The following is a 17,521-nucleotide window of genomic DNA, read 5'->3' on the forward strand; positions in this document are numbered from 1 at the left end:
TACTTGACCCAAACAATCACTTGAACAATGGATCCTTGCTCTCAAAGTCACTAAGCCTACTCTAAATTCTAACCCCACTTTGCTAATGACGAATTCAATCACTGGATTGAGCTTTACCAGGAACAAGTTATTCCTATAAAAATTGGCAGAAAGTGAGTGAAAGAGAAAGTCATACCTTGGCACTCCCCTAGGTTCCGGAAGCTCAAACAAAATTTTAAAAGAGACAAAAGGAAATGGAGAAAGGATTATGAGGAATCAAGCAAACAAACAGGAATGTAGGGCCACCATAAAACTGTATCAGGCTGAAGTAAAAAAAAAAGGACAAGAGCTTTACTTTGAAGAAAAAACGATTCTGGCAGCCTATTCCCCTCGGGAAATCTTTTAAGTTGCGAAAATTCTACTTAAACCTCGAACTCCAGATTCCTCTCCAGATACCACAACAACAGGATGTGATGAACTCCCATGATTCTTCCATAAAAATAGAAAAAATCTATGACACTTTTTCCTGTATCTCATCCCCCGGCAGCTCTGTCATTTATGATAATCTTCCACCTCATGATTTGCATTCGCTGTAGGAATTTCCTGTCCTCAATATGGACAAGCTTGCAGTAATCCTTATCCAAGTAAAATCAGGCTCTCCTGATCCGGTACCGCTCAATTTTTTTATTGTTGCTGTTTAAGTAGTATTCCTTATTCTACTAGAAGTGATGAATCTTTCTATTTCCACAGGTCAAGTACATTTACTTTTGAAATGCGGTATGGAAAAACCTTTTTTTTAAACTCCCAATTTAGAAGGGATCCTGGGTAACTACCATCCGATTTCCCTTCTTACGGGGATTAGTAGAATTCTAGAAAAACATGTTAATCTGACCTTATCGGAGTTCATAGAAACTCACACTCTACTTCATTCAACCCAAATCGGATTCGGACCTCTTCATCACATGGAAACTGATTTGCTTACCGTGTTTGAGGAATCCAAGAGAATTCTTGGTAAGGGAGGATCAGTAGCTATTATGCTGCTTGATCTAAACTCCACATTTGATACAGTCAATCATGACATTCTCATAAACAGACTAAGGAATGCCGGAATTGCTGGAAGCACTATCTCTTGGTTACAGTCCTTCTTAGCTGATATACTTTTCCAGGTCTTTCAATGAGCTAATGTCTCCGATAGCATGCCACTTAAATGCGGAGTACTGCAGGGCTCTTCACTGAGCCCTAGATTGTTTAATGTATACGTGAGGCCACTTGCTGTTGCAAGTATGTCAAGCCAGTATGGGAGCAAAGCCAATGTAAGACCTTACTTTCAATTCAGTAAATGACTCCTCCACATCTTTTGCAAGGCGGTGGCACATTTGATAACACAACAACATATGGGGTGGAATCAGGTGGCAGATTAAAAAAATAATTTTGGGACCAGATACTAGGCCCTCGCTTGTGCAAACCTGCACCCCTTCCTAACCACCACCCCCACCTCTTGCTCCTCCTACTGTATTCAAAGGTTGTAACTTCTTTTCCTCCAGCATGCAAAAAAAAAAAACAATTTGTTGGACAGTTGGTCCTCCAGACAGAATCTGAGTTCTTGATGGCTCACCCAGAGTAGACACTGCCTTGGAAGGTTTATCCGTAGAAGTTTGAGATATTTAGTTGCTGGCGGGGCATAAACCATCAGTACCTCTGTATGGCAACCACATGTTCGTAGATATGATCTAATGTGACCCTCACAGCTGAAATAAGATTGCTGCACAGATCCTCTACTGCTTCATGCAGTTTATCCATGTCTCCTACTTTGGGGGCCTCCAGCGCCATAGGCACTGCAACACACAGTCTTTAGATTTTTTGCCTTGGTCACATCTCTTCCTTTTGCCCGCAACACCCTTTGCTATGCCCTTTACTACCCCACTACATAGGTGTGATTTTAAAAAATATCTTTATTAATGGTTCTAAATATTAGTTCATTACAAATATGGGAAGGTTGAGAGAAACAGTAGTAGTAAAATCGAAGTAAAAAAAAGATAAAATACGAATGCATTTGTTAATATATTGTCATCTGATATTTAATATTGGAACGTAATTAGACCAATCTGCCTATAATACATCTTACCCAAAATTCATATTATAAATAATACAAAAAATTGGACCAAGTGTATATGCCATAAGTGCCAGCTAAGCATCCCAATCTATCTTTACCACCCAAAGTTCCCCATTCATATTTGTAATCGAGTATCAGTAATCAAAGATCTTACCCAACTTCTTCTTTATTCTTCTTGAAAATGCAGCAACTTATTGATAGGGCCCTAGATCCTTCTGCCCTTTTATTTAGCACTGTCGATAAGGTGATTCCTGTGAATCCAACCACACTGTGGCAATACAAATCTGAAGCACTTCCATCACAATGAACAGCAAGGCCTCCCCACCTTGAAAATTCAATGCTGTGTCCACACCCAATATCATCTCTCGAGGGGTTAAATACAGATTAATATTAAGGATGTTTCCCAAAAACGTAGAGATCTGCAGCCTAAATGGGTCTAATACAGGGTATGTGGACTAGATCTGCTGCAAAAAATTGACATCATGGGCATCTGGCCCCTTCAGCCCCCAAATAGAGATTTATGCTGGGGTGAATATAGGTCAAAAGTTGTCTTATGATGCTTTACTTGAAGCCCGTTAGAGCATAGTACAGCACAACGTAGTTCAAGAGAGTCATAGAAGGTATATTCATCTAACTCAAGCTTTGTTTACCCTTTAACATTATACTTCTCGAGATCATCTGGTGCCCATTTGCCTAGCTGTTATATATTTCAATGATGGAAAGTCTTTTTTTTTATCTAAAAAGCTTCGAATTTGCAGGTATTTAAAAAATTCCTCTTGAATCAAGTTGAACTGAATCCAAAGTTCATTAAATGAAACAAACCTCTGTTCTTGGAACAAATCTCCCAATCTGCACAATCCCAGCTTCCCCCATCATGCTAAACAAGCGTCCTTAATCATTCCAGGAAATAAAGAATTCTTTTTTATCAGGATATACCAGTTTCATCTCCCAACGCCAAACTTCTTTCGTAATTTGGCCCAATTTGTGTTGGCCGCTCCTAAGTCCTTAAGTCTGACTCTCTTATATTAGCTGGGCTCTAACTGACTTAGGAGGCATCCTTTGGCTAATTATCTAATTGTCAACTCGAAGATTGAAGGCACGCCCGTATGGACTCTGGCGTTTCCTCACTATTACTCATAAGAGCCCCCATATATTATATAGCTGCAGCTACATGATAAGTTTTGAAATTTGTGTTAACTGTGCCAGCTGCCATCCGAGCGCAGGGGCCAGAGTCCTCTGTCTTGTTGTGGGCTGGTTTAGCAGACTTTGGTGCCATTACTGCTCCGCTCGCACACCTGGCTAACCCTCTGATGCCGGAATGGATTTCAAAAAAGTGGAAACCTTGACAAATGACCAGAGTCAAGGAAACCCTCCCGTCCAACAGAGCACAGGTAGTTTTCTAGCCAAAGATAGTCTAACGGGCAGTTCACATTCAAGTCTGCAGGTCTAGAAGAACAGCATTCCCGCAGCCAACATCAGGGATGGGAAGCTCAGGTTGGAGCCAGCACCCGCAGCACTATGGGATCACCATCTTGCCGTAGTTGTGGTTTTAGTTGTGGTTCTTCAACCTCTTTCTCTGTTGGAGCAACATACTTTAAGTTTTCAGCACAATCGCCTAGGCTTATACTAATAGCAATAGATCTTGCAGGCGTAATTACGGGTTCCAATATTCCCAATATAGAACCAGGAACACAAATGGAGCAGAAGGGTGGTGGTGAGGAGAGTGAGAGGTGGTGCTGCACTAACTCAATTTTCTTGTTGATTACACCAACTACTGAAAACATCAAAGGTTGAGCCAGGTGAAGCTTTTGGGAAACTCCTTTGCACCTTCAGTTTTCCTATCATAGAGCACACAGGCAAGGATATGGTACAATAGATAACAAAAAAGGTGAATGTAAGCGGTCACAGTACCTACAGTAGACAAGGATTTAGGGGGTTGGCCTATCCCATTCTTTCAAGGCGATGACGGGCGTGGACCTGCCACCCCTTGGCCCGGGCTTTGTTTGGGAGTAGACTGCGTGCATTCCGCATGGTGAGAATTCACAACACCCTTAAAGCAATGACGAAGGAGGTGTGATAACTTTTAATGTGGAATTTAGACACTGAACAGTCATGACACGATATTAAGTATCTCCCTTTAGATAATCATTTCAACCTGAAGCTGCTTTTGATATTTGTCTCACACCGTTGGTATGTAGTCAGTAGTGGTTGTGGTGAGGTGTGGAAGAGTGCATCATTCTGTTCAGACCCGCAGCACAACTATCTAAAAAATGGCACTCTCAGAAATCTGGTTTGGAATTGAGAAATAAGCCCCCAAGCAGGGAGTTTGCTTTCTCAATACAACTGCAAATGGCCTTTACTTATGGGGAGTTTTTGCCCTGTGTTTTGGGAGCATTGTAAATTTTTCTTGCCCATGTCCACTATGATTCTCACGGTGGGCACATTTGAGGAAAATGAGTGACGGTGGTTCACTCTCAAAAAGGTGTGAGTGGGAGGGACCCCAGAGGATTCTAGGATCATAGCTATATGAACGATGGGAATGTAGTCTTTATTATCCATTACAAAAATTTCAACCTACAATAATATTGTGACCAAACTATAATCTTGACAACTCTATATTTAAAATTAACATGATAAAAACACAAATTCCAACATATCATCTATACAAATATCTAAAGTAAAAAAAATCCCATGCAAAAATATAGATTACAATAATATCAAGTTTTGAAAATAATATTAGAATGAACAAATAAAGTAAACCAAAATAGCGTGTAAAATATCAAACTTTACTTTTGAAATATTAAACATATGTAATTATTTATCTTTAAAGTAAAAAATACAATATTTGTAAAAATATATTTAATATAATTTAATAAAGTGTTGCCAAATGTTTCCATAAAAATAATATAAATTTCTAATTACAATTAACAAACCCTAATATCACTTAGTCATAGTCAAAATCTTTCTTCGGTTATTCAAGCATAAACAACCATTAAAGCACAATATAGTTAATAAATAACACAATAAAACTTGATGTGCAGATATTAAAAAAAGCAACCCACATATAGAAACACATGTTAAAATCAGCAATCGTAGTTAGGCGAGTGTAATAATGACGACAATACAAAGCAATTAACCCTTCATGCTATTTCTAAATTTTAGGGCAGATTTAAAAAAACCAATCACAAATAATGTACTTTCGGGATTTAACAATTGCAGGTAACAAAGTGCTGGTCTAACCTGGGTGAAGTTCAGTTTTTTAAGAACGGGCTTTAGGTAAAACCTCCGAGGTAAATAATAAAAGGGACAGATAAATAAAAAGTGCACCAGGTCCTGCGGAGACTCATTGTCGCAGCCGCAGGAGGGTAGCACTTGACCTCGGTGTAAACCCTTTGGAACGGATAACATAAGGTGGAAATAGTCCAGTCAGAGCCTAGTTAGCAGGTATCGATCAAGGCTCGACATCGGCCAGGATAGATAAGGCTCCATGGAAGGTGTAGTCTTCAAGATAGCATGTTTCCGGACACTAGGTTTATTTAGTTCTACCTCTTCGCGATGCATTGTTGTGAAAGGGAAAAAGTTTTCCTCACAAACTCTACATCGCAAGCCTAATAGAATCAGGATTTAAGGAGAGTTCTGAGCACCCCATACCAAAGAAACAGTCTTTCAAGTATTTTAGCCACGGGATTTTGAGCATATTATCCAAGGATAAGGCCTCTCTCAGGAGTAGGTGGTTTAAGATCAGGTCCTTATTTAGCCAACATTTTAACCAGCAGATTAGTGGCCGTAGTGCTAAGGTATCACTTATAAAAGGAATACCGGTTTCTTCGTGCACTATTAGGTTGGAAGTCCCCCTCGGGACCCCCTAACATTTGTTTCAAGAAATTGTTCTCTGCCACCACAATTTCGTTAGCTGCCAGATACCCCCAGAGTTCGCTACCATAGCTTCCTATTGCCACACTCTTTGCCTGATAGATCTTTAATAGTGCAGCAATAGGGCTTTATCTCCCCCCTTTTCCTCTGGAGTAATGGGCCCCATTTCAACTGGTTGTCGAACAGGACGTCCAAATACGAGAAAGTTCTTGTTGTAGGGACCTTCTCCTCATTAACCCAAAATGAAGACAGCTTCTTGTTACGCTGCCCTTCTTGCATTACAAAGGATTTGGTATTGTTAATAGATAAGTCACGATCTTTCATAAAACTTTGAAAAGCATCTAATAGGATTTGAAGACCTCTTGCGGTCCTAGCCAACAAAACGTCGTCGTCCACATATAATAAAACAGGCAGACCCGTACGACCAACGTAGGGGTAATCAGCACCAGTATTTAATAAAAACTCCTCCAAGTTGTTAATATATAAATTGAAGAGAAAGGGGGCCAGAATACAACCCTGCCTAACACCCCTGTGGACACTAAAGTCCCTGGACACCCTAAGGTCCTGTGAATACCTCACATTAGCCCTAGTATCTTGATGTAAATCCTCCAGGAGGTTAACCAGGTTAGGCTCCACCCCCATGACGCCCTTGGCCTCCCAGAGCTTTCCCCGATTTACACAGTTGAAAGCTGAGGAGAGGTCCATGAACGCCATGTGGATGGTGCCCTGCCGCGCTAGGGTGTACTTTCCTAGGGCCACGTATAAGTTAAGACACTGTGCTATTGTGGAGTGACCGGGCCGGAAGCCATATTGAATTTTGGAGATAACCCCATGTTCTTCCGCCCAGGCAGTTAGTCTATTCAAAATTACTCCACCCACTACTTTGACCACAGAGTCAATTAAAGATATCGGCCTGTAACAGGAAGTACTGTTTCGGTTTCCTTTCTTAAATACTGGTACTATCGTGGATGTCCCCCAAGACCTGGGAAAACCATGTTCCACAGCAGCGTTAAGCACAGCAGTAAGGACTGGCGCCCAGAGAGATACCCTTGACTTAAATAAGTCAGGGGGCATGCCATCGGGGCCTGGTGCTTTATTACTTGACAGCCCCATGATGCCTTTCTCGACCTCGCTAATGGTAAAAAGTGGTAGACTTACTCTTTGTTCGCCTCTATCAAATTCTGACTGTGGAGTATTACTGTCAAAAATAAGACTAAAATGGGATACCCACTCATCTTCCGTGATATTCGTGCCAACTGAGGTGTCACCTACCATTTCAAATAAAGGTTTGTTAACAATGGCCCAGAATTTTTCACTATTACCGAGGGTGTTGGGGTCTAACAGTTCTTTCAAATATTATCCCTCACTTCTGCCTTGCGCTTGGCCAAGGCCTTTTTGTAAGACAGGCGTTATTCCCTGACCAGTATGGGGTCCCTAGGGCTTTGTTTCAGGGCAGCCTTTAATTCATGACCTGCCTTTGAGCAGGAGTGGTCAAACCATTTAGGGTCCCTACAAACAGGACCCGTCGATGGTACAGTTAGCATTTCGCCAACTTTTATACAATGCCATCGAATGCAAGAAGGATGTCTGAGGGGAGAGATACAGAGGACACGCATAGTGATAACTCGGTGGCACAGGAATTATGGATCTTATCATAAAGTTGGTCTGAACTCACCTTGGCCCATTTAAGGCGGCGCCTTCCATCCGTACATTTTAGAACACCACAAATTGGTGTCTTTACCCGTAATTTTAGAAGGTTGCCACCCAGTGAAATACAGACTGGATTATGATCACTGTGTGCGTTCTCCTGAATTTTAAATTCTAATATAGTTGTATAAAGGCCACTAGAGAGAAGGATATGGTCAATAAAAACACCCCGAGTAACCTTTAAATGTAGGAACTAATTGATAGCTGCAATCACCGACCAATGACATGGCAGAGATTAGGTCAAATTCGTTCAAGAGTTGGTTCAACCTATCCCCCCCGGCCAGAATGTTCGAAGTGGAGGCCCCCCATCCTGTGACAACCCAACGGTCCAGTTGCAGTGTTCGTAGGGTTCGCACAAGGGTGTACATTAAAGTCCCCCATAATGAGCATCCGATGGGAGAGCCTCTCGCAATGAAGCCTAACAAAGTTGCCCAAATCATCAAGCCTACACTCCCCTTTTTGTGTTTACAGCATTATAAAAGTTAATCAGGAATATAGTTTCCTTCTCTCTTTTAACCGTCACTGCTTGAATGTCAGTATTACGAGTAGGAATTGTTTTGACAGTGCAAAACAAGGCTAAATCAATGTACACAGCTAATCCCCCTTTAGCTCTGCCACTTCGTGACGGCTCTGCCGGTACAAAGAAACATTTATATCCTTCTATAAATATGTCACTCTCTACCAACTAGGTCTCTTGCAAGCATATCACTGAGAAAGATTTTATAAAGGCTAACCAAATTGGATCTTTCACCTTTCCTGCCAACCCAGCAATATTCCAAGAGATAACATTATAAACCGAAACCTTATGTTCGGCTGGAGACGGGACTTGGGCTCTCGACATACTCCCTAAGGGGTCAACATTGTTAACTGCAATACTGACCCTCACAGGTGATAGGAGGGCACAGGGTGTTTGGCTACTTCGTGCCTCGGTCGCTCCCTCATGTTGTACAATTCTCCCAATGTCAAAAACTCCGGGAGAGTTGTCACCAGGATTAAAAAGTCAATCGACCATTTCTAGTCTGCTATACCTGTTTTGTATGGGAATTTGACTGTGTGTGTGTGGTTGCACTTGCCAGCCCCTGACCTCCCTCCCTCTGCCCCGTGCCTTACCTAAAGTCCAGTCCTCTTCCATATCTAGATGGTAGGGCGCGGATAAAAATATGTCAGGGGAAGAGGTTGAATCGATGACCCATTACTGTGGTGTATCCAGTTACAAATATGTCCCACGGTACGAGGGTCCCTGAAGATCACAAGCACACAATCGCCTTGTATATCTTTTGGCCTATGCCCTTTCCTGGGCACCCTACGCACCATCAGGATTTCACTGGAAACATTATGGGGAAGTGGTCTGTTTCTATTAAGCCAGTTCGCTGTCCTATTTTTCAGTGGCATAAATGATTCCTTGTTCGGATTGCTTAACTCAAGTACCCCAGTTAAAATGACCGTATACGGGCTTGATTCTGGTGGTAAATAAATTCTTAGCTTCCTAGAGGGTACTGAGTCGGAAAATCTGATCGACACGGAAAGACTCCTTGTGATCGGACGGACTTCTTGGTAATTTTTGACCCTCATTTGTGCCAGCAACTCGCCGGACAAGCTGCGTGGGTCCCGCAGTGCACCGAACCCTGAGAGAGACATCAAAGTGGATGGGTTGCTCTGACCTTCCACGAGCACCACCTGATCAGGGCTGCGAGCAAGTTAGTAGGGACTCCACTGTCCAGGAGTCCCTGCGAGCCCAATCAGCAACACCTGGGCTGCTCTCCCTGATCGCCACGCCCCCCCCCGCCTATGGAGGTAAAAGCGGACGCCTGGAGCCGTTTATTGGGAATCTGATCGACACAGAAAGACTCCTTGTGAGTGGACGGACTTCTTGGTAATTTTTGACCCTCATTTGTGCCAGCAACTCGCCGGACCCGCTCAGCGGGTCCCGCAGCGCACCGGACCCTGAGAGAGACATCAAATTGGAGGGGTTGCTCTGACCTTCCACGACCGTCACCTGATCGGGGCTGTGAGCAAGTCAGTAGGGACTCCAGTGTCCAGGAGTCCCTGCGAGCCCAATCAGCAACACCTGGGCTGCTCTCCCTGATCGCCACGCCCACCCCCGCCTATGGAGGTAAAAGCAGATGCCTGGAGCCGTTTCTTGGGAATCTGATCGACACGGAAAGACTCCTTGTGAGTGGACGGACTTCTTGGTAATTTTTGACCCTCATTTATGCCAGCAACTAGCCCGACCCGCTGCGCGGGTCCCGCAGCGCACCGGACCCTGAGAGAGACATCAAAGTGGAGGGGTTGCTCTGACCTTCCACGAGCGTCACCTGATCGGGGCTGCGAGCAAGTCAGCAGGAGTCCCTGCGAGACCAATCAGCAACACCTGGGCTGCTCTCCCTGATCGCCACGCCCACCCCGCCCATCACCTCCCTACTTAGGGAAAGCATCATCCCCGCTGCGCGGGAGTGCGCCGGGAGAAGCCCGTGACAAGGGCGGGACCGTCTGTGGCCATCCGTGGTCGGGCGAGGTTGGGTTGGGCCACCCCCCCTGCTTCTTTGTATTTATAGTTGTGCCAATATTGTACGGCTATTGTTATAATTATGCCTTTACGTTCTGGTAAAGAACGCAATGTACAGTTGCAGACCACAAAGGGGGTAGTCTCTGGCCCTTTAGACGCTTTTACCACCAGGGCCACAGGTATCCTAGAAAAAGAGATAGCCATGGTCGAAAAAAGGCTCTAAATAGATCTGGTTGGCGGGAAACGCTCTTCATTGGGAAGGTTGGCCACAATACCTAGGCATGATGTATGGGCCCCGAATATGAGCCACCATCTTGTCGAAATAGCGGTGGACGTGCACCGTGAGGCAGAGGGGGAAGGCCTACCTCCGACTATGATAGAGAGCGATTCTAACCCCGACGACACACAAGGCAGTGGGGGCGAGGGCAGTGTGCTCCTGGCCAGTCAATCTCAGTCGGACTCATCCACGGATGAGGACTCTCTGAGAAAAGTACCACGAAAAAGGAAAAGATGTAAGGGCCATCAGAGGGGGTTGCTACCAAGATTCAAAAACCTAATGCCCCAGTACATCCCACTGTCCCAACTCACGAAGTCATCTCCACCCTACATCCAGTCCTAGTTTTAATGATTCCCCGAGTCCTCCTCACATCCCCTTCGGGCCCTCGGACCCTTGCCCCACCTGTTACAGTAGTGATGACAGCTTGCTGGCCAAAATGGAAGCTTTGTTTAAAACTCTTTTACTTCCTGTACTCGAAAGAACACGTTTGATGACCGCGAAATTGGATGCGCTCGAGTCCATTGTAAACACCAATACTGGTTTCTTAAAAAAGATAGCAAACTCCCAAATTGTTCTGGGGAATCCTAGTTGTTCCTCGAGTAACTCTAAAGGCCAGAAAAACTTAACCATAGGTAAAACTTCATCGTCAGTAATTGCTGGTTCAGTATCTACTAATCTTGATCTTAATAAAAACAAGGGCTCAGTGGCAGGGAGGAGGTCTGGGAATAATGATTGTACGCCTGCACCAGTCTCCTTGCTGCAGGTGCCACAGAAGGCTCCCTCCAAATCTAATTACCAACGCCAGCCGAATAGCCCTACACCTTCTGTGGCTACTCGGCCCCAGGATAGTGTAATGGATGCTCCAAGCACATCGTCTCATCCCAAATTAACCAATGGTGCAAAGGGGAGCAGATCCACCAATCCCCCTACTCCCTTTGTGAAAGCCAGCAAACAGGTACCCCCATGCACAGACCTACCTCTAGAAGCAACATCATATACAATAGTTTTAACAGGTGTTGCCCCTGTTAGCGAGGGCTCAAATGAATCATACGGGGACCTCCGAAACAAAGTTGTATTTTGGCTAAATAAAAACCGCCCTATTCCCCCCTCCTCCTTGACTGAAATACTGTTTGTGAGAAGAGTTGAATGGGTGGGCCACTGTACCAAAGACTTAGAAGGGGACTGCATCATTATATCCTTTAAGGATCCCTGGGTGGTAGATTTTCTGCGTAGGGAAGCAAGGTTTGGGAGGCTGGGGGATGTGAAGGCCCTAGGCCTTGGGTATTTTTATCCCAGATGATCCTGTGAGTTCCCCTCTAGTCATACCTTCCCAAGAATACCTGTTAGAAGATATCATGCCGATAGAACACCTTACATCCTGCAGCACCCATTATTGTTCAATCGCTACGAACCCCTCTCTGGCCTGGAGTGTATCGACTTCGCCCGGCAGCTGGCAACTGGAGGGCCCTGGGCAACCAAGTAGGTGGGGCTGATGGAGTTTGTACTGAGGTGTCTATTCAGGGGGACTCCAGCATTGAGAGGGAGATGGTGGCGCCCTCTGTATACCCTCACCAGGAGGATATCATGGTGGCGGGTCCACAACTGAGTATAGCCGCACCCTTGGGAGTGGATCACAGTGGTACGCATAGTATTACAACACCCAGTCAGGTTGCGACACTTAAATTAGCATCATGGAATGTGGCAGGGATGAAAGGTCATATGGACTCAGAGGACTGGTTGGATTTTATTGACACTTTTGATATTTTATTGTTTCAGGAAAGTTGGGCCCCTGATCCTATCCATAGGGTTGGGTTCCTAAACTTCTTTAAACCAGCAATAAGGGGCAATAAGGGTCGGGCATCGGGAGGGTTAGTGATCTGGGTTAAACAGTCCATTGGCTACCGACCAATGGAAATCTGGATAACCTGGACCTCTTGGGAATTAGACTAAGCAAAGAAAACTGCCAGGACATTGTAGTCATTTACATCTATGCACGGGGCCAACCGGGTGGGCGCTGCCCTAGTATCCTAGATGTGTTAGATTCCTACCTTGAAGGGGTAGGAAGAGACAAGTGACTTGTCCTAGCAGGGGACCTCAACTGTACCTTCGAGACGCTTTATGCTGCGGGGGAGGACCTGGGGTTTGCGGAGGATACTGTCTGGAACATCCCAATGCTGTCTCTGGATAATACCAAAAGAGGCTCTGAGGCAGCCTTACACTGGATGGGGCTGTGTCTAGATTGGGGGCTAAGGGCAACCAACGGCCGTACAGCCTCTGACAAAGTTGGCAAACCCACTTTTGACAATGGGGTGAGAAAAAGTCGAATAGACTACATCCTGCTAAAAATTGAATATTGGTCACTATTGATTGACATGGAAGTAGTGCCCCGGCCTGAAAGCGACCACAACCCATTGTCACTAAGTTTGAGACTCCCAGGTGGATTCGGTAGGCCCGCTTCTGCTGTTCATGTAACAGGGGATGCTATCTTAACAAACGACAGAAGAAGGCTTAGATGGTGCAGGGTTGTGGAGAACCAGACCCTTCTTGATAGCATAACAAAGGCAGCCTCGTCAACTTTGAGCGACATTTTGTCCCTTGCCCACACCAGGGTTGTTTGTGATCAGATCTGTGACCTTCACGAACGGTGTTTTGCTCATCTTAAGGTCCTTTTGACGATTCCACCTTCGCAAGGCACCTTAAAGGTACATGGTCCTTTGGAAAAATGGTATAATAAAAATTGCAGGGAGGCACATAGTCGTTTAGTCAAAGCAGTGAAATCTAGGATTTCCAGTGATATAAAGGAGGCACGCTTAATGTACAAAAGAACCCAGTGGGAAGCGAAAAGGGAGTGGGACGATCTACATTAGTCTGACCTGCTGGATGCCTGCACTTCTGCCAATCAGATTAAGTTTTGGGAAATTGTTAATTGGGGCAGAAATCCCGACTCTCAAACCCCAGTTAACCATGTGTCCGCAGAAGCATGGGTTGATTTCTATTCTGTTCAGTTTATGGACCCTGACTTAGAAATCGACACAGTTCAAACTAGGCAGGTAATCACCCTTATTTCTAACCAAGAGTTAAACTTCACGTCACTGGAAACTGAGTCTGCGCTCTGCCTGGTCCTAAGGGGGAAGGCGCCAGGGATGGACTGCATCCCGGCCGATTTATTTAAGGTCAATCCCCAACTCTGGGTTCCCTACATAACCACGATAGCGAATGCCATTGCTATGGGGGCAAGGATCCCTGTGTCCTGGAAGGGGGCGGATATTCTCCCAATTTTTAAAAAAGGGGACCGTTCAGATTCGGGAAACTACCGCCCAATAAGTTTAATTGACTCACTTCAAAAGGTCATTGCAAGGATGGTCCTTGCCAGAGTCCAGGGGTGGACGGAGTTGGAGGGCATCTTGTCCCCCCTACAGGCCGCCTTCGGATCAGATACCAGCACCATCGACCAGGTCTTCAGATTTTGTCTGATTTACTGGAAGGTGGTGCTGTTGGGCAGCGGAACGATCTATGCCGCATTTATCGATCTGAAATCGGCCTTTGACCTTGTGCCAAGGGTCAAACTCTGGACTGTTCTTAGAGATCTGGGACTGCCATTAGAATTACTGGACCTTATTGTTAGATTACATGAGGGCAATTTTGGTAGGGTGAGCTGGGGAGGCCAAGGGCAGGTGACGGATTGCTTCCCCGTAACTTGTGGCGTCCGTCAGGGTTGCGTTCTTGCACCCACGCTCTTTTTACTGTTCATTGACCAGGTGGTCAAGTTTTTTGCAAATACCCCTACTGATGCACCATCTTTGGGCGGGACCAAGTTCCCCATGCTCATCTTTGCTGATGACACTTTACTCCTCTCAAAGACTCGTAGCGGCTTGCAAACTGCACTGACCCGCTTTGAGGAGTTTTGTACCATCAACGACCTAAAAATAAATGTAAGCAAAACTAAATTCATGGTCCTAACGAAAAGTCATCCCATTAAGAGCTCAGTGAGCATTAACGGAGTGGGCCTGGAACAAGTTGAGGTTATGACCTATCTAGGAGTAACCTTGGACTACTGTCTCCGCTGGAAAGCACAGGTTGACACACTACACCTAAAATTTGCTCGCCTCACAGGTGGTCTTCTACAGGAGCAAAAAAGGTCCCTAACTAAACGTGTCAAACCTGCACTTAAGATCTATGCCACTAAGGTAAGCTCCGCAATATTGTACGGGGCAGACCTTTGGGGACATATGGACCTATCAACTCTGGTGAAAGTTCAGAATACATTTATGCGGAAACTAGTAGGACTTCCACAATCGGCTCCAACCAAACCACTATGTCTGGATATGGGCTGTAAACCAATTAATTAAATGGCTAGATACAGACTAGTAGCTATGTGGAGACGTATCTGGACCTCCCCAGACCTAAGCCTCTTTGCTAGGGAACTTGAGGAAGTAAGATCTATTTGGGAGTTCAGCAGTATACCCTGGTTGCGTGAAGTGAAATTGATCCTGGATGACATGGGCCTTAATCAGCTGTGGGTTTCTCCGGGATCTACCAACTTTCCCTCAAAACAGGAACATAAAGCACTCCATTGGGCTTTTGTTCACAAAGGGCTAGTTATTGCTTCAGATTCTGTTAGCTTAACAGAAAGGTTCTTGTGTCACAAACTGGACCCTCTCCTAGAGAATTATTGGGATGTCATAACTAAGCCATTAGACAAAAAGCTTTACCACCAGTTCGGAGTAGGTACTCTGCCCTTAAGATCCTTTACCAGGAACTGGTCCAACCGAGTGAGTGATTCCTGTCCTTGGTGCCCTGGACATAAGGAGAGTGTGGGTCATCTCCTATTTGTATGTCCGGTTTATTATGCCCCAAGAAGCAAATGGATAGGGCCCATATGTCGCCATCTTAAAGTCAGAGGGAGTGCAGAGGCTGAGTCGGATGTGTCCCGGGGGGTTTCTGCCTCTGGCAGCATCATTTGCCTCCCGCTTCCTCTTCGATATCACTCCCTCTCGCCTCCCTCGTGTCTGCTTGGTATTTGGTCTCTCAGGTGAGCTATAGTTAGAAACTATAGATGTTTCTGCAGCCATGGATATTTGAAGCTGATCAGCTAATGAGGTGAATTCCTGAGCCTGCAAAGCGGGTGGATTATATACAGTCACAGGAGCGTCTATGATGTTTCCTCGGGGTAATGGCTCAGGGGTACGGGCATTGACAAGATGTCCCATAGAGGATCTTTTCGCCAGGGCATGGTCTTGAGAGACACGGCGCTCCATTAAAATGATCCCCTGATCGATAACAGAATTTGCCCGAATGATGAAATTGTCCAATGTCCCTGTTAAGTTTCTACTTGAATTCGCACCCTTACTTCTGCTTTGGCATGCTGACATCTTACTGTTCAGGTAAACAACCAAGCTGGTACTTACAGTTTAACTTAATGTCATGGCAGTACAGGGCGCCACGTGAAGGAGGGGTGGCCTGGTCCGGTCTCCAACAGTCTCGAACGGGCTAAAACGGGCCCGCCCTTTGCCCGGGCCTCGCCCGGCTCGTCCCGCGACGCGGAGGGCTAGGCATTTAAATGCGCCTCCTGGCGCGTCACTTGTGCGCGCCGCCACTGAGGATGCTGGGAATTGTGATCCTGGGGCGGCGGCGCAGGTGTTGGTGGCGTCCGGTGGTGCTGGCGTTTGAAAACGGCCCCCGCTGCACTTCACTGCTACGTGACTCTTGGCGGTGTCGGCAAAGGTAGGCGAACACCATTCTCCTGTGAGCACTTTCTTTGTCAAACCATATTCAACTTCCAAAAAAGACCAATTTCAAATATGAATATAATATTTGCAAATGTCTGTTTATTGAAAAATAACATTAAAATGAAATATTTTCACAAAACATTATTGTGTTAAATTTTGAAAATTAATACAATATATATATACATTTATGAAAATGTAAGTTTTTAAATACATTTATGTTTTTATTAAATTATCATATATTTGGGGGCATATTTACTATTCTCACTCCAGAATAGGCAACACCGGGAATGCAGGGAAGGTGTCAGACTCTGGGGAGGCTAGATACACTCTTCCCTCTCCAAACCATGCAGCACTGGGAAAATGTTGAATTCTTAGGTGATGGGTCAGATTAACTTTTCCCAAAGCAAACTAAGCAACATTGTTTTGTTGGACAAGTGTTGGAATCTGCGGGCAGATTTACTATTACCACCCCCAATTTAGGGCACTTTTATGAGTTGGCGGTGCGGAAGAAGGGTGGCCCTCCACTGCCCCTCTACCGCACATCCAAACTCTATCACTGGCCGTCCAACAGATTACAGGTTTTCTCATTCTCTGGCAGCCTGTCCTTTGACATTCCTACGGCGTTGCCTTTGAAAAAAGCACCACAATGGGAATGCCTACCAAACCAAGCTCCTGCACTGCATGGACTTTAAGTCCATGCCATGCTGAAACTGGGCGTGCATGCAGACGGGGTGCACACCATTTGCCACCACGCATACACCTGTCACTCTGTACCTGTATTCTTTAGTGATTCAGTATCCCCATGCACTCATTACAATAATTATTTGTGCATAATGTAGCACTTCATACTGCAATTCTGTAGTTCTTTATATAACAGCCGTTATTATTGCCCAGATTGTGACATTCTAAGTCTGCTTCGTCGGGATTCTAATACATCATCTCTGGCTCACTGCATCTTGTCCAGTTTATTTCAGTGAGCAATTCCGTCTGCTTATGATTGATGGGCCTCATTGTACCTTTGCTATCCCACTTCTGTCAGTGAATGTTTTGAAGGAGGACACAGGCCGCCATCACCAAGTAAAGTAAACTGTTCTGATGGTTGTTTGGATTCACCCTTTAAGAACCTCTATTATGAGTGTGTCATTTCAAAGGATGTGTGATGCCAAGCTGCGCTGTATAGCACTTCCCTTCTGTAATATGAAAGTTGCATTCTCTGCATTTTTTCGTTTTATGAGCTCTTATTTGTATACTCAGGGCCTCATTTATGAAAAGTGACACATCGCTGCGTGAAAACAGCGATGCAACCCTTTTCATTGCGCCCTCTTTGAGACACCAGT

This window comes from Lissotriton vulgaris, chromosome 4_1 (genome assembly GCF_964263255.1).
Source record: "Lissotriton vulgaris chromosome 4_1, aLisVul1.2, whole genome shotgun sequence".
Lineage (NCBI taxonomy): Eukaryota > Metazoa > Chordata > Amphibia > Caudata > Salamandridae > Lissotriton > Lissotriton vulgaris.